Below are 18779 nucleotides of genomic sequence, written 5' to 3' on the forward strand. Positions count from 1 at the left end.
CCCCAAGATTTGTCATGTTGTCATGTCTCTGGTTCTATTTTACTCATCAGTTTATTTTGTGCATTAGATTCCACATATAAGTGAGATCATGTGATATTTGTCTTTCTCTGACTGGTTTATTTCACTTAGCATGATAATCTCAAGGTCCCTCCATGCTATCTCAAAGGGTAAGAGATCCTTTTTTTTTTTTACTGCTGCATAGTATTCCATGGTAGAAATGTACCATGGCTTTTTTATCCACTCATCTACTGATGGGCACTTGTGCTGTTTCCAGACCTTAGCTACAGTAAATAGCACTGCTATGAACACAGGGGTACATGTATTCTCACTGGTTGGTGTTTTGTGATTCTTAGGATATATTCATAGAAGTGGGATCACTTGGTCAAATGGCAGTTTCATTTTTAATTTTTTTGAGGAAACTCCACACTGTTTTTCATAGTAGCTGCACCAATCTGCATTCCTACCAGCAGTAAACTAGGGTTCCTTTTTCTCTGCATCCTTGCCAGCACTTGTTGTTTGTTGATTTATTTATGGTAGCCTTTCTGGCAATGTGATACGTCATTGTAGTTTTAATTTGCATCTCTCTGATGATTAGTGACATTGAGCATTATTTCATATGTCTCTTGGCCATCTATCTGTCCTCTTTGGAGAAGTGTCTAGTTAGATCCTTTGCCTATTTTTTTGATTGGATTGTTTGCCTTCCTTTTGTTGTGTTGTATGAGTTCTTTAAATATTTTGGACATTAACCCATTATCAGATGTATCATTGGCAAATATGTTCTCCCATACAGTGGGTTCCCTTTTCATTTTAATGCTGGTTTCTTTTGCTGTGCAGAACTATTTTAAATGGCAGGGAAAATACTATATCACTTTAAGAAAATAGAGGGTGGGGTGCCTGAGATTTTGATAGCTTCCCAGTTATAGAGGTACATTCCTATTAATGGATCCAACACAGTTCTAATCAAGGTTGGAGAAAGGCCAGAGTTTGTTTTCGTTACTTGAATAAAAATATCAGTTGACACTGCCAACTAATGGAGCATCCCAAGTGTATTACCCTAGAGTAATACATTTTGTGTTCTCCCCAATGCTAGCACTAGACTAGGTATGGGGGGCTGCACAGGAAGAGAAGAGCCAGTCCTTGTCCTCCAGCATTTGCCCTCATGTCTTGCAAACTTAGATGTATGCTTGAAATGAGAATCCCATTAGGCTAGAGCTCCTCAAAGTCCACCTAGTCACATACTTCTAAGAATCCTGGGATGTTTGCCTAACCTATGGAGAGCTTAATGGGAGCCCAGCTGGAGTGGCTCAGTTGTTGAGCATTGACTTATGAACTGGGAGCTCACAGTTCAATTCCCAGTAAGGACACATGCCCAGGTTGTGGCTCGATCCCCAGTGGGAGATGTGCAGGAGGCTGCCAGTCAATGATTCTCTTTCATCATTGATGTTTCTCTTTCTCTGTCTCTCTCTCTCTCCTTTCCTCTCTGCAATATATGTATATATTTTAAAGAGTTTAATGGGAGCAAACTAAGGAATCACTGCTCAACTTTCTACAATGCTTTACAAAGGCATGCATGGTAGAACCTGATCTAGGGTGAGGTACAGACCATTTCTTCTGGGGGAATGAGTCATAGTGGTGTGATCAAATTAAAACTGGAGAGTGGGGGGCACATTTCTCAGATGGAGAAGACAGAATCTTGAGGATGTTATTCATGCCTCTGATTCCCAATTGTCTTTCCTCTTGTCATAGCTTAATGTAGGATTAGTTTTGTTGGATCTGAACCTGGACAGAAAGAACCTTTTCAAGCATCTTATTACAATGAATTCTAGCAACAACAAAAAAGCCAGGCACAATGTAAAACAGACTGGAGGCCTTATTGGAGTGAGAGGCAATAATGTGATTTGTCTGTTGACATAATATAAAATTTATTTATTTATTTTTCCTTTTAAAAATTCTTAATTATGTAAGCATCTTCTGGTAAGCTTTTTTTTCAAGATAGGGAAATGTTTAATGTCTCCAGATTTCTGGATAGGGCTTATATCTTACTTGCCCTCCATGACATAGAGTGTCTAACACAAGCTTTCTACTTGGATTGAATGGTCACCTTTTGGGGTTTACTTGACCAGGAGTAGCAAACACATAGTAGGCATTCAGCAATTGTTGTTGAGTGAATAATTGCATGATTGCAATAGACATGACAAATCAATTGGATATTCTAAGTCTCCCCATCTGCCCCCAGCTCCCACCTTACACACACATACCTACCATTTGAGTTGCCTTCAAGAATCCAAGAGACTATAAACTGCTCTGATTCCAGGGTATTTCAGACCAAAAGCTGAATGTTTCCTAAATCAAAACCACACAGGCTGTGTTCATTCAGTCTACTGCTTTGGAACAGTTGCTTTTCATAGCAAGACACTTAGCAGTTGTAAGTAAGAAATAGGGCTCAAGTGGAAAATATTTATAAAGGGAACAAAAGCAAATGGTGTTGTGTTTGCCAATGACATCTTAGAGAACCAGTGGGTATTAAAAGAGGGAAAACAAAGAGGCCTGATATTATAACATGCCTTTCTTTCAAGCACACACATACAACCAAAATAAGGCAAGCCCCTTTCAGGGGAAACATTTCTGGCAGAAATAATTACTCTATACTTATTGCTGCTGGAGTTGTGGCCCAACAGGGGAATAGAAGGTACAAGGCAATGAAGTAGAACTGCTGGGGGCGGGGAGGGGGGACCAACGGGCATTGAGCAATTTACAAAGAGCTCGGGTTGTTCTATCTGGAAAGAGGCGTGTATATTTTAAAATATCACATTTAATTAATTAACACTTGAAGAGAGGAACCTAATGGCTCACACCAGTGATTCCAGGCAGTTTTTGTATGAAACAGATGAAAGGGAAAAAAACCTGATTAGGCACTGGCCTTAAGCAGTTTCCTTGGATTTCCTTTTTTCTCTTTATCGTATAATAACATGGATGAGAATTAGTTCTGACAGTTAATCAGAGTGAGTGGCTCTTTTTTTTCTTGAGTGGTTAGCAAGTACTATGCATTGTGCCAAACACATTATAGGATATAGGAAGGGAAGAACCGATTACTTATTTCATGGCAGGCAGCGCTGTACCTCCCTTCAGGTGAGTTAGAGGGATTCTGTGGTCCTGGGGCCTATTATGTGCTGCGGGCAGCCTCTCAGAATGTCAGAATCCAGCTCTGCTAATATGATGACTTCTCCTCCTCCCTACTGGCCCTCATGTGCCTCCCTTCCCCCCAGCCCCCAGTACCTCTCTAATGCCTCCCACTCACAGTTACTTCTGCTTTCATGGCACATTGGAAATCTGGGCTGTAAAGATGGAGTGTGGAGCTAAATTTAGGCTGTTGAATAATAAAGCAGGAAATAGCTAGAGACAGAAAAACAAAATAAAATCCAATTCTCTAAGAGAATTGCTTGGGACCCAGGGGGTTGGCTCAGAACAGGAAAGTATTGGTGTATAATGGGCAGATGTGAGTTAAGGTCATCCCAGGTGAATAGGTATGTGCTTTCCTCCCCAAAGGGTGTCCTTTACTTGGTTGAAGGGAGTTAGTTTGCCTCAGCAAGAATTTTGTTTTTCTAGTATGGAATGCAAGAGAATGGTCATTGCTAAAAGGCCTGTGATGGAATGGAATGGATGCAAAGATCTTTAAGACTCTCCATGTAAAGGCTGTGCAAAGGCATATAATAATTGCCCCACCAATTAAAAATAATAGCACCATCCAAAGTGGCCAAAGGGATGGTATCTGGGCCAAATATAGCCCACGAGATTCTAAACTTGCCCTAGAGCTGGGTCTCATTTGAAATTCCAAGGAATATCCCTGAGACTACAGCTCCTGACATGTCCCCTTTAGAGGGTAGAAAACTTGCGGGAAGGGTTCTGGATAATAGGGCAACATGACAAGCCACAACCTGAAGTGTGGCAGCTCCCACTTAGCTGAGAGTAGCCCTGTCCAAGCCAATGCACTGGGGCACTGGTGGTGCCCCAGCAGACTCTTGGCTGGGCACCTGGAAAGTCTCCTTTTTAAGTTGTCCTTTGAGGGAAGAGTGGACACTCATATTCTTCAGGCAAATTTTCCTCTGTTCTCTGGAGAGATATACCTCAATAAAGCTATTTAAATAAAATAGAAAGGAAAACTGGTTCTTCGCTTCATTGATAGAAATCCACTGTGCTGTGTTCACACACCGCACCCCCACATTTTTTCCTCTATGCCCTATTCCTGCACACTCCTGCCAGGCGGTTGATGCTGGTGTGGAGAGAGTGAGGCAACTCCCTCTCACAAAAAAAAAAAAAAAAAAGAGTGGCTCTTGCCAGCTACCACTCCCACACTTTCTGGCAGTCATGACTATCAATTCATCAGTCAGGTATGCTGCCTGCTCACCTTTGATAGCATTCTCACAGTCTGCCAGCCTGAGAGATCCTCCAAACCAAGCCTTTTTTGTTCTTTTCTTTTTCAATCAACAAAATGAATTACCACCAACAAGCAAGGGAGACCTTAGCTCTTCGTCATCCTCAGTCACAATGACCATATTCAGGCAGAGGGTCATTCTGCAGAAACCACAGGTGAGGCCAAATCTTAAGAAAAATAGCTTGCAGGTAAGTGTCTGCTCGGCCTGATGATTACTTGGAGAAGTGGCTGTGTGGGCAGGTGAGAGGGCAATGGGGTGAGAGGGCAATGAGGCTTCTGCGTCCTCATAACATGTCTGATCTCAACACAGCAGGGCTGTGAGTCGGCATCTGAGGTTCATCACTGTGTGAAGGTGAACAACAGTTACAGAGAGCGAGTGGGTGGGCAGGGGCATAGATTTGTGTAGCTTCTCAGAATTGGAACTTGGGTTTCTGAACATGTATCCTGTGTGTCAACAGACTGTCGCTAGTGTGAAATCAGATGAAGAGGTCTAAGGTCGTTTATTGCTTTGGTCAGAGAAAAAGAGGGGATGATGGGAAAACTTCCTACCCACTTGGTAAAATGGGATCCGAGAGCAGAATGCCTTTTAACCACTTCTAGTTTCCTCCAACCTCACCACTACATGGGACATCTTGTTTTCTTTTGTTCTCAAGAAATAGCCAGCTAACGGTGGGTATTTAACATCCAGATTCCTATAGTGTAAATGGTGCTTCCTGGCCCTATTAGACACTGACTATGACAATTCGGCCCTAAACAAGTTGCAGAGAGAAACTGCAGAGAAGGCAGGTTTCAGCAGGATATATTTTCCAAAGAACTGAAAGGCCCTCCCCAGTGACTTGCCCAGGTACCACTCCCCTTCTCTAATCTAGCCCAAACTTCCCTAAACTTTAAACAGTTAACATCACTAGTATGTTAGCCAACCAATATGGGGCTCTTGCTGCCAGAGGCCCTGGTAAGATACATATGGCACCACAGGCTCAGCTGCTGAGTGACCCCTCTCTGGAAGACTCAGACCACACAATTTCAACAAAACAGAGATAAAAGCAAGCCCAGGTGTGTCCTGTCCTAGCCTTAGGTGTGCACACCCAGGCTAGGCTACACCCAACTCACCTATCCAGAAAAGCAGCAACGGGTCCCCAGGCACCAGCCATTTCAACACACAGTGAATCATCGAACATTTGATGCCCTTTTCCCCATTCGTTTTCCTTTCAAAACCTAAGGTTTCTTTAAAAAATAAAAATAAAAAAACACTTAGGAGTTTAGCTGTCATTTGCTCTCCCCCCCACCCCCTTTTTTATGACTAGGAAAACTTTCCTATGTCCTGAGAAAGAAAACAAACTCAGAGGAGTTAAGTCCTGCCCAGCCTGCATTATTTCCTAGCATCTCAGACATATATATATATTGGTGATGAAATTTCCAGCTAGGGAAGGCAGAAGGAAAAAGGGCATCCCTACACACACTACAGGCTGATGGGAAAATCACTGGCCAGTGTGTTGTGCCACTCAGTCAAGCTTAATAACTATCTGCTACCCCATCACAGTTCTCTGGCCTCTTTGCTTAGCAGGAATTAGTTGATAGATACTTGGTAAACGCTGAAAACCATCTTGAAGAGAGGGGAGATGAGATTTGGTGGGGAAGCACGATAGCCCTGGAAGGAAAGCAGTAGAATGAGGCGCTGAATGTAAAGCCTCTGTAACATGCTGTGCCCTTACTGTTAAGGGGTGCCTTGGCTGTTGGATCTTCCTATTGAGCCCAACTAGCAAATGTCAGGGATTCTGGGTCAGAAATCCCATGGATTTTATTTCAAATTATCTCCAGAATACTTTTCTCTCAGAACTGAGAAGATTTCAATGAGCAGCAAATGGATTTACACTTGAGGTTACACCTTATGTGAAATCAAGAAACAAGAAACCCTCCTTTCTCACACCAGAGGGCTCTCCCTAAAGCCCTCCCACAGCTCTGAACTTTCAGAACATGGGCTGTAGGCAGCATTTTGAAGGGACCACAGTGCACAATTGTATACAATGGGTCAGATATATAAACTATGTTTCGTGCAAACATGCTCGCTAAATTACCTATGGCTTACCAAATTAATTCCCAGAAGCAAAGAGAAAGAAATTCAATAAGTCTAATTATGCTTATTGATTTAAGGTCATGACTCAAAACAAAGAAATGAAAATGGTGAAGGTTTAAAAATTATAATAAAACTTAATGAAGAACCTGAATTTGAAATTATGCTTTCCTTCTATATATATAGCAACTATCATTCTCTTTATCAATATCTAGGGTCCTATCTTCAGAACACTGTCTTGTGTTCATGCTGGGAAACAGACAGGTCTAGACATGATTAGGATCTGAGACACAGGCTCACCAATTTAGGGCCTATTTTCTGAGGCTTAAGAGGTTTCTAGGAAATAAATTATACATCTGCCATCCCAACCCAACTATATAACTAATCTGTGACAAAGAGCAAAATGTACAGTTGGATGTCATATGATGCTAGTATTCTTTTGATGCTCCAGTAATAAGTTTACTCGAGGACCAAGATTCACACCTGACCTAATTTTCATTGTTAACTATGCACCCAAGACATTCTGTGATCTTACTTCTGAGCAGTGGTCACCATGTAATACAGTCAAGATTGTTTTACCCAATATGAGGTTGCATTAGTGATCATTCATTCCTGCTCTCTCCTCCAGTATTCCTGGGGAGAAGAGTACAGCTCGATCATGGACTGCTTGCATGGAAGTGGGGGAAAGCTGATTCTTGACTTTTCCCCACATCTATTGAAGCAGAATCTTTTGTGGGGAGAAATCAGGAATTGTTGGGTTTTTTTTAAGAGCCCCAAGTAATTCTTATGCACAATAAAGTTTTGTACTGCCAAAAAGATTGCAAGTAAATTGGTTCATAAAGGAACCAGAACTAAGACTTGACTTCATTCTCATATTTACCTCAGCAACTATAACTCTAGTCTCTACCACTATTCTTCAATGAGCCAATGACAGAAAAAGAAATGTATGAGAAGAGATTAAGTGAAAAGTAACCAAATATGAGAAATAAAAATTTAAATAATAAATGCTAGAATGATGAAATAGAGTGATTTTCAGCTCTCCTTAATGATGCAAAGACATTATTACTCATAGAGCCGTTATAACTCAGGTAACTAATATTGAATTACATGTGTGCATTTTTATATGGATATTGATTTAGTCAAATGAACCAGAGATGTGAGAACAGCAAAGCAAGGCAAAGCAAAATAAAACAAAATAAAAAGTAACAGTGGGATTCTTCTTCAAAATGTATTATAAAAATTCTTTATTAAAATGTATGCATTGACAGTGATTATCTCTCCATACCGCATGCCCCCCCCCAAAAAAAGTATACACACTTTAACAGTTGATAGCTCAATTTTGAAGATGAAATGATTTAAATAAACACTGCCTTTATAATTATTCAGTGTATATATACATTTTTGGGGACAACTTATATAGGGTGTCCCAAAATTCAAGCAAGATTTGAATTTTACGTGAGCATTAACAACAACAACAACAAAAAATAAAAGCCTAATTTTACTTGGTTTATTGAATCAGATTCTAATATCTGTTACCCTTTGATTTCAATCCCTTCAATTTGATAAGCATTACCAAGTACCAATTATGGCCCAGGAGCAGGGACAATGAAGACCAATGAGGACCACGGCTTTGTGTTTGTGCCAACAAAGCCGTGGAGGACATTTACCCAATGTGCTATTCCATACATACCCCTATACTGTATACGTTATGAATCAATAAAAAATTTACAATTTTTAATTATAAACCTGTGTTTTCTATCAAAATTACTTCTCGCGTGAATTTTGGGACACCCTATATTTTTGGTCATATATGACTTATCTTAGAAAATGTCTTTATTTTAATAGAGGACAATGCTTAACCTGGAGGAATCCGATGCTGGCAATGAGTTTCAGGTTCTCTGGTTGGCAAGTAGATGATAGTTGGGGTAGAGAAGCCTTTTTCAAGAGAAGCATATCTGAATTCACCTATTGCCTTCCACTTTCCCATGAGAATCAATATATAGTCAAGTAGGTTACTGGTGGGTTCTGCAGGTAGTTTGAGGATGAGTGTCTTATGTTTTCTATATTCTTATTTTTATTGCAGTTTTAAATAGACTACTTCAGTTAAAGGATCAATCCTGTGGTCTCATCAATTCATTAATTTTTTTTTTAGAAAAAATTCATTGTATTTTGCTTTGGAAGAAAAACTATCAGTTACATATCTGTCTTTGAGTTTCCTTCCCTTTTACTTGACACGGTAGCTGGAACATATCCAATTCTCACTTCCAAAAATGCCAAACGTATTTTACAAAGAGATCTGGTTTAGGGTGACCAACTGGCCTACTTTGCTTGGCACTGTGACAGTTTTAGCACTGAAAGTCCTGCATCCCAGGAAGCCCCTCAGTCCTGGGTCAAGTGGGACAGTTGGTCAACCAAGAGCTGCACTGCCCGACATGGTAGCCATTAGTCACATGGGACTAGTTAAATATCAATCAACTTAAATAGAATAAAAAAAAATCAGTTCCCCTGTTGTACTAGCCATATTTCAAGGGCTCAATAACTCCATATGGCTAGAGGTTACCTTAATGGAAAGTACAGATATAAAAATCTCCATCATTGCAGAAAGTCTGTTGGATAGTGCTGAGCTGGAGGGTATTTCCTACAATTACATAGAACTAACATCTTTTAAAATAATACCCTAATCAAGTGTCACCATTTGGTTGAGCAAACTCATGTGATGGGGCCTGCTATCTCAGTGAACACAGAGTGTGCTAACTCAGCAAAGCCACAGTGAAAACTTTTGTTTTTTAGAGTTCACATTTCCTGATGCATAAGCTGCTGGAACTGGGCCCTCAACCTTTCTAGATGCCAGGAATTTATAAACATTTGTTGGTATTTAGTGGGAATGGGAACATGGGCTAAGAAACATTTGACATGACAGCAAAAAAAAAAAAAAAAAGATGATTTGACCCCTTTAAATTGCCCATAAGGCATGAGAATTGCTCTGTCTTGTTCCCATTTGGAGATTTTCCCCCTGATGCGCAGCACAGAAGAGAGGATAGCTTGATCTAGTTGAGTTACAGCTGAAGGAGGATATGCGTGAGGGAAGCCACCTTTGGAATGGGTGGGTTTAAGTCTATCATATCCTCACCCCTAGCATCAGTTGGATGAAACAACGGGGCTTCTCCTTGGAAACAGTGGCCAAGAATCATGGAGAAGGCACCAATTTGGCCACATCTCTCTTCCCTCAGGGTATAGGTAAATTAGAAACAGAAACAGAAACAAACTGCCTATAAGTTTGTGTGTGTGTTTTTATATGTATTTTTTATTGATTTCAGAGAGAAAGAAAGAGGGAGAGAGAGATAGAAACATGAATGAGAGAGAATCATTGATTGGCTGCCTCTTACACACCCCACACTGGAGTTTGAGCTGGAAACCCGGGCATGTTTGCTGCTGACCGGGAATCAAACCATGACCTCCTGGTTCATAGGTCAACACTCAACCACTGAGTCATGCTGGCCAGGCCTGCCTATGGATTTTAAGATACATTGCTATGAGATCTAATTGTGAGCACAGGGATTTACTGGCATACCTCAGAGATATTGTAGGTTTGGTTCCAGACCACCGAAATACAGTGAATAGTGCAATAAAGTCACACAGATTTTTTTTTGTTTGTTTTCCAGTGCATATCAAAGTTATGTTTCAGTGTGGAATAGCATTAGGTCTAAAAAATTTACAGAACTTAATTAAAAAAATACTTGATTGCTAAAAAATGCTAACCATCTTTTAAACCTTCAGAGAATCATAATTTGTTTGTTGGTGGAGGGTCTTGCCTCGATTTTGATGAAACTCATTATCTGGAAAGCTCAATAAAGAAAGCACAATAAGTGAGGCATGGCTGTATTTGTTTTAGAAAATGCTATTTAGAATCTACTAAGTTCCTACTCTTGAGCCATTCACAGTCCAGTGGGGGAGTCTATCATGCTCACTGGCTTTAAAGATATAATGTAACAAATGATTATTTGTTAAGACGATGATGATGAAGATGACAATGCCTAACATTTACTGGAAGCTTTCCTGATGGCAAGCTCTATTGCCAAGTGCTTTACATAAAAAAAGCACAAGACAACACTTTGGGAATATAGATGCTAAAAAGATCGTCAGGTGAAAATATAGCACATTATTTTTCAAAATTTCCAAGAAATTTCACATATAAACAAAGCAAAACTCTCATAAGTTATTTAGTGAGATACCATAGTAGAGCAATCTAGATATTGGATTTTATTTGTAATAATTTTTTTTATATTGGAAACATTTTAGATTTATGGAGTAGTTGCAAAGCATGTACATAGAGTCTCCATATGATAATGGGTTTCTAGGTCAGAGAGCAATGGCTTCAAGTCCCAGTTCTGTTATTTATTATTGTGTCCTTGGACAAGTTATTTAGCCACTCATATCCTCAGATGTGGCTTCTTAAATTGAAAAATGGCACAATACAATGGGGAAAAAGGAGACATATGTAATACTTTCAACAATAAAGAATTTAAAAAAAGAAAAATGGCACAATAATACTTGCTTTAGAAAATCATATGTTAAAATAGTTTCAAGTGGCCAATGTATAATGATTATAGTTTTAGCTCTTCAAAGGATAAGTTCCATGTCCTCCCTTATCCTGCTGCTTTTCTCAGGCAGTGGAGGAAGCTCTTTTCTAACCTCCACCCAGGCTCAGTCCGCACCAAGCCAAATGGACCCATCATCTTTTTGTGTCACATTGTCAACAAGTCTCTTCCCACCTAAAGAAATGGAGGGAAGATGTAATGGATATACTCATTGTCTTACTATAGCTCAGCGATTTTCAACCTTTTTCATCTCATGGCACACATAAATTAATTACTAAAATTCTGTGGCACACCAAAATGTACTTTTTGCTGATCTGACAAAAAAATAGATATAATTTTGATTCATTCACATCAAATGGTTATTGTTATGTTGGCTGTTGTCATTTTTTTCATTTGACAACCTAGAGAGAAAAAGGTCCATGCCCTGACTAAATAGTCAGGTACTGCATGTTTTAAAAATTCTTGCCACACACCACTGTGCCACAACACACAGGTTGAAAATCACTGTCTTGGACTGTTCAGGCTGCTGTAACAAAAGACCATAGACTGGGTTTCTTAAGCAACATAGACGCATTTCTCACAGGTTTGGGGCAGGAAGTCCAAGGTTGAGGTACCAACAGATCCAGTGTTTGGTAAGGGCCCACCTCCTCGTTTGTGGATGGCCATTTTATGTGAAGAGCAGAGAGAGGAAGCAAACTCTGTCATGCATCTTCTTATAGGAGCACTAGTCCCATCTCGAGGGCTTTGCCCTCATGACCTAATTACCTCCCCAAAGCCCCCTTCTCCAAATACCATCAAATTGGAGATTAGGGTTTCCACATGTGAATTTTGAAAGGAACAAACATTTAGTCCACAGCACCCATCCAGGATAGGAAGTTGAAACACTCTGCCCGGGTGTGTTCAGTGTGGGTTCACTGAGAGGGCTCCCTGAGCACCCTCTTAGCTCTCTGAGCATAGGTATAAGGACTCCCTCTCTGTGGATCTGGTGAACAGTTCACAACTCAGCCTCCCATGTCTTTCTGCTGAACTGGGGATGGGACTCAAAGTCCCAGGAAACTGGGGGATCAAGCAAATTCCTCCCTTTCTATGATCTCTGAGGTACTGAGGGCTGTTTTTCTACTTCTCAAACACAGAAAACTCCTAGGATTCTCCAAGCCTCTGCATGACCCATTTGAGCCATGCACACTCACTTCCATCATCAACTAACAGTCACTCCTATGATATGATTTCTTAAGAAGGAAATACTTCTAACTATACAGTATTTGGGCAATGCATTCAAAAGCAGTTTTCTGGCTTCATAATTTGGCAAACAGTTGAGAACACTTGAATTTTTCTATACTTCTCTCTGCTACCTAGGAGACTTTTATAATTATCGCTTACTATCCCCCTTCATTAAAACAAACTCAAATTGAGTGTTTTCGTTTATCTAACTCCCTTGTCTGCATGAACTTGCCCCTCTGTTCTCTCTCTCTTCTCTATTTTTCTCTCTTTCTCTCTTTCAGAGAGAGGTGATGATAACTCATAAACCTTAGACTGTAGGTCAATTTCAGTTGTTCTTTTCAATTCCTAAGAAACTTATCAGGGGCATTGGTTCATTATAGTCTTAATGGAAAGCCCCAGGTCAAGAGTTACAACATTTTTCCAGTTTAAAAGCTAATGCTGATCTTAAGACGACTCTGTAATATGTCTGAGAATTATTCTATTCAAATGTTTTCTGGAAAGAATTCAGGCTTGCAGTGGAGAGCCTATTGATAGATTTAGCACTTCTACTATGCCACTCACTGAAGACACGCTGCAAAAGTTATTCCTGCAAACACACTTCCTAGTGGCGAGATACTTCTTGTGCCCCAGATGGGCATTCTGATCAGGTGATGACCATGAGGACAGACATTCTCCCAGTACCTTCGCTATCATAAAACCTAATTCTTATTGAGCACTTACTATCTTAAGGGCTTTATCCTTGGCATTCCACATGTACTGTTTTGCTCAGCCTGCATAGCAACACTATGAGTTGGGCAATATTATTATCCTCATTTTACAGTTGAAGAAACTGAGACATAGAAAGTTTTATTTGCTTGCCCATCGTCACACAGGTAGGAAGAAGTGAAACCAGAGCTGAACTAGGACACACTGACCTTAGAGCCCACACACTTGGCCACTGTGTAAAAATGTTTTACCTCACTTCACGTTGGAGTCCATGCTTTGTTAGAAGCCAACATTTAACTGCAGGCTGGGAGCCTTGTCAAAACAACAGAAAGCAAATTGAGAGCCACTCAAATCATCCGCAGCTTGCAAACATTTCTGCAGTCATCCTCTTACTCCCAGTGTCCCCACAGTTATGTCACTGATGGTAGACCAGCAACGATGTAGGGGCTGAGGGCTGCATTGTCCTACTTGGCCACTTCGCTCAGTGGCTTTGAGGCCCAGTGTGCTCTCTTCTCGCTCCTGAGCCAGGGCTTACTTTGAAAGTTAAAGCCAGATTGATGGAACACTAGTTCAACTAAAGAGCCAAAAACTACATAAAAACTGTTTTATGTTATTACAACTGTGGGGGAGGGTGTTTTTAGGCCTGTAGTGCAGAAATCATTGTTTCCAGAACAGGCTGGGGGGGCAGGGGGAATCAATTCTCTCACACAATTAAGTTCATTGACAAAGAGACCTCATGGTTTGAGAACAATCTTGAGGTCAAGTGGGTAAGCTTCATAGAGTCCCTCTGTAGGCCTTTTCTGAATCATTTTAACTTGTCTGCCTCTGTATCTTGGAAGGAGAACACAGAAGGGGAAATGTCAGACTATCATGAAAAAAAGAAGTTTTGACATCTTTGAAGAGTAGTATACAAAGGGTTGGTACTGGAGTAGAGGGTCAGGAGGAGACATTTCTTCTAACCAGCTGACAATCGGCTGTACTTCTGTCTCCAGGAGCTCACAACCTATAAAGCATTCTTATCCTAAGCAGGCCAAGGTTCAAAGAAGTTGAGTTTGTTGAAAGTACAAAGAGAGAAAAGCTGATTTTATTCTGCATTGGCATATGATTTATTTTAGGCCACAACAAAAACTGGAATCACTTCGAGTAGCCCCAAACAGCATGAATGTTGTAGAGGGGATTGTTGGAAAATGCTTAGTGATCATGGATACTCATCAACCATGGAGATAAGTGAAGTAATTCCAGATGAATAATTAATATACACTAATTTAGATTTGCTTGGTAGGCAGAAATGCCAAGGAAGCCAACACATTTGACCTTAAACTTCAAAGTAAACAAAGGTACTGACAAGTTTGGTTTCATTTTCATATAATTTGAGAATATCATTTTTTTTCAGAGGGCAGTAAACAATTAACCAAAACAACTCCTTTTGACCAAATAAGTCAACTCTGTAATGAACAATCTCACAGCTTCTGCTACTGCTTCTTCTTCTTCTTCTTCTTCTTCTTTTTTTAAGTTAAGGGGATTTTTTATTTAAAGCCCAACAAACTTTTCCTTGCTTTTATGAAACACTGCCCTATGTTTCCAAGCAGAAAAGCAAACACTTTCAAAGGTCATGTGATGCAATTCTAGAAATGTAGAAATAAGAAAACCAACTAACAAGCAAAAAGGATGTATCTGATAAAAATCTTTGGCAGATGTCTTAAAGCAGAATCCATAAATATGCATGCATATATGTGTAATACTAAGAGGATTTCACCTTGAAAGTTGATAGCTGGAATTCCTTAATAAAGACCACTTGTTTGACAAGGGCTCAATTAGTCTCTGAGCTGGGTTACACAGGAAATCAAATTCTGTTCCATTATAGGAGCCCTTCTCAGTAACCTCTCTGAGTACACATATGGGCAGAGGTGGAAAGAGGCAAATAAAGCCTTTTTCTCTTCCAAGACCAAAGAAGTTGGTGCATGTAAACACAGATTAAAGTGCTTCCATAAGGCTTTGGGGGAAGAATACATCCCCCTCTCCCCACAGGATCATGGCCTGTCCTACAGAAGGGGCACTGAATTCTTCTGGTTTCTATTGAGCAATTGGGGGTGATTTCCTTCTCAGAAGATGGGGAAAATGGTACTAGTGCCTCAGAAGGATCATATTATGTACTACTTTTTATAATCAGGGCAAAAAAATGTAGCTGCCCATACAACAGCAAGATGCTTATCACCTGTATGAAAAGTCTGGTCACTGGTGCATGCAGCATCAAGGATTGTGAGAGGGATGTACGACTGCTTGTTTAGGCCCGACATCCCCCTAAAGGTCCTGGATTGTGAGAGGGCTCAGGCCAGGTTGAGGGGATCCCCCCCCCCAACTCCCCATGCATGAATTTCATGCACCGGGCCTCTAGTACCAATTAAAAGACAGATATGGGCATAGTGAATTTAAAAAAGCAACATACCCAACTATATTGTTTACCAGACACTCACTTTAATGTCAATGATATAGGTAGCTTGACAGTAAAAAGATGAAAATACATACCAATAAACATAGAAGGAATAGCAATATAAATATCAGGTAAAGTAAACTTTATCTGAGCAAAGAAAGTTAACAGAGACAAAGAGAGACATTACATAATGATACAAAGACCCATCAATAGGAAAACATAGCAATCCTACAGATATTGCACCAAACAATAGTCTCAAATGCACAAAGCAAAAACTGATGGAGCTGAAAGGAGAAATAGACAAATTCATAATTATTAGGGGTTGCAACAGCCCCTTTCCAGCAAATGAAACAATTATTAGATAGAAGATCAGCAAACAGAGTGCAGTTCATGTATATGAGTACCCATGACTCAGACATGTCTCTATAGACTGCTAAAACAAGGTAATCAGAGCTTAACTGCTGTTGTACTTGTAGTGAATTTCCCAGGAAAGCAGGAATTCACATGAGACACTCAAAACTTGAAAATGAATGTGCTTATGATCAGCATTGAATATGTTTCTTAATCTTGCTGATTAATTCAATATATAAAAATCTATATTAAATATCTAAGTTTTCTTGTGAGAAAATGTATGCATTTCTGTAAAACAGGATATTTGCAAAATAGTGAAATTTGAGAGTTTAAAAAAGGTGTTCCTTTTTAATTAGATAGTTTCTCTTTAATAACATCATCAGACCTCACATAATCAAGTAACATGCAAGAGAAACTCACTTGAAAATTCTAGAATTTGGGTACAAAACAAAGTAATTCAAGAAATAATGGAAGACTCCTGTACCAGTTGTTAGTTAAGAGACCTGTATTCTGGTCATTACTCCCCCATAGTTGTAAAACTTTGAGAAAGTCCCTTAACCTCTCTGAGCTTTCATTTTCTCACCTGAAAGATAAAAACGTTGAATCAACTGTCCTCAAATGGATCTTTACTGCTCTAAACTTTTAAAATAATGTGAGTCAATTTCATGCTTGTAAACAGGAAGCATTCTTTAGGCTCCCAACTGAAAATCTACCTTCAAAACTATCAACAGAGAACATCTAAGTGAATCTGAGAAGATCACAGAACACTGCATTTCATTGTAAAAGCAAAGCTAGAGATCAAGGAGTAAGGCAGTTCTGAATCAGGTTTCCCAATGCAACAGACAAAGTAAAGTGGTGGGCCAAGAAAGTTCTCACAGAAAAAAAAAAAAAAAAAGGTTCCAGAGCCTTTCAGAGTTGGTTTGTTCGGTGACTGAAAACCAAAACATGTTCTCATCAAACAGACTTCAGATGGGGGGCCTTTAATAAATGTTCTAGTTTTTAAAAAGAAGGTCACTCAGAGTGACCTCTGGGAAAAACAAATATTCTTCAATGTGGTATAATGGGTGAGCTTCATCCTCAGTTCTCAGCTGCATGTACAGCAAATGGACAGGGACTTCTAGCGATGCAAAGTCCACTGGAAGGAAGATCCCAGTCTCCCTTCACCTTGGTTTCAACGGGGCAACACACATATTTAATTATTTCTAGCATCATCCACCTTTTATCAGGGAGAGGGCTTTAGAAGACAGGGTGATATTGGCTCAGAGGCAGTAGGGGCTCCAGGGAAATACAAGCAGCACTGCATGCATGAGGAATAATAGGAATCCCAAGGGTTAGAGGTCCTGGCTTCAGGAAACAATCAGCACTCCAGAATCCCTGGGCCCCATTTCACTTGAGGAAACTAACACCCCAGTGAGGCTGATAGTTGACAAGTCCAAGGTTACACAGTAGATTCCAGCCCAGGTTTGATCCCCTGCTCTTGGTACCTCATCACTCTGTGACTGGCCTAGGAATGAGTTATAATCCCTCTCAGTCAAAAGTGTTATGTTTGCTAGTGGCCATGAACACTTCGCTCAGAGGGATTACTTTAATCCTCCTCTCTTCTTACATGGTGTCTGAAGTTTCCCATGATTTACTCAATGCATTCATCTTTAACTCAAACTTCTGTATATTCAGAATGACAGAATAATGTGCAGGATAATTTAGGTTCCATTAGTACATTATACATGCCTCTATTATAGTACTTATCACATCGTGCTGTAATTTTTTGTTTATGTATCTGTCTCTGCAATTTGACTATGAGTTCCTCCAGGGTTTAGGCTATGTCTTACTCATCTTAGTATTCTACCTGCTTCCCAGAACCCAGCAGCTAAACATTTTGAGGATAGTAGATTTTACATGAATGAGCCGGCGTTATAGTAAGGCTCTATAGACAAGTATGCCTGATATGCACATATTCATTTATTTAATAGATATTTATTAATTTCTTATTGTGCGCCCAGCACTATGCTAAGCTCTAGGAATCCAGACACACCCACTTTAAGCCCTGGTAGATAACGGCACATTAAGAGATTAATTCCTAATTGTTATAGACTAGATGTTTTTGTTTCTCCAAAATTCATATCTTGAAATCATAACTGCCAAAGTAATGGTATTAGGAGGTTAGACTTTTGAAAGATGATTAGATCATGAGGGTGGAGCCCCCATGAATAGCATTAGTGCCTTTACAAAAGAAATGCCAAAGAGATCCTCAGCTCCTTCTGATATGTAAGGACACAGTGAGAAGACAACTGTCAAAGAAGTGAGCTCTCACTAGAGACCGAATCTGCTGGTGCCTGGATCTTGGACTTCCCAGCCTCCCGAACTGTGAGAAATAATAAGTTTTTGTTCTTCATACCCAATGTATGGTATTTTTGTTATAGCACCCCAAGTGGACTAATACACTAATTAATTATCGTGCAATTTACATATGGGCAAGGTATTAAGAAAGATTAGAAGGGGTTATTTAATATGGCCTGGTTGAGGAGAGGCTTATGTAAGAGTTCCTGGAGAAGAAAACTGCTGAGTTGCATTTTGGAGGATGGATATGAGAGAATCAGTCAAAGTTATGTTGAAAGAAGGCATCAGGAAGAGTAGAAAGTGGGAATAAAGGCATTGGGACATGACACAGTGAGGTGTGGGTAGAAACCTCTGCCAATTTGGTGGTGTTGGAGGAACATCAAGTGTGAGGTGAGAGGAGGCTGGGAAGAGTAACAAAGCCATAGGGAAGTGGGAAGTTTTATTAAAAGCTATGGAACTTGGATGTTATGTTGCAGGTGCTATTGATTCAGTAAAGGGACTTAAGCTGGGGAGGGATGTGGTAAGATTAGAACTCCTGATAAAATTCTCCCTGGCCTTGTGAAGAACAGAGTTGGGGAATAAGACTGGAATCAGGAAAACCAATTAGAAGACAGTTGCTGTAGCACTGGAAAG

General features: G+C 40.0%; 1 protein-coding gene across 1 annotated transcript in view; it reads left to right on the top strand.

Moving 5' to 3' along the window:
- Positions 1-4411: 4411 nt before the first annotated feature.
- ADTRP (androgen dependent TFPI regulating protein) overlaps positions 4412-18779 on the top strand; it is an 87598-nt gene continuing 73230 nt past the window's right edge. Inside the window, exon 1 of the mRNA XM_070405729.1 lies at positions 4412-4587. The gene's annotated coding sequence lies outside the window, so the exon portion shown is untranslated. The remainder of the gene's footprint in view (positions 4588-18779) is intronic.

The sequence above is a fragment of the Myotis yumanensis genome, unplaced genomic scaffold, assembly GCF_028538775.1.
Source record: "Myotis yumanensis isolate MYYU_CA2020_CCGP unplaced genomic scaffold, mMyoYum1.0.hap1 SCAF_2, whole genome shotgun sequence".
NCBI classification, from domain to species: Eukaryota; Metazoa; Chordata; class Mammalia; order Chiroptera; family Vespertilionidae; genus Myotis; species Myotis yumanensis.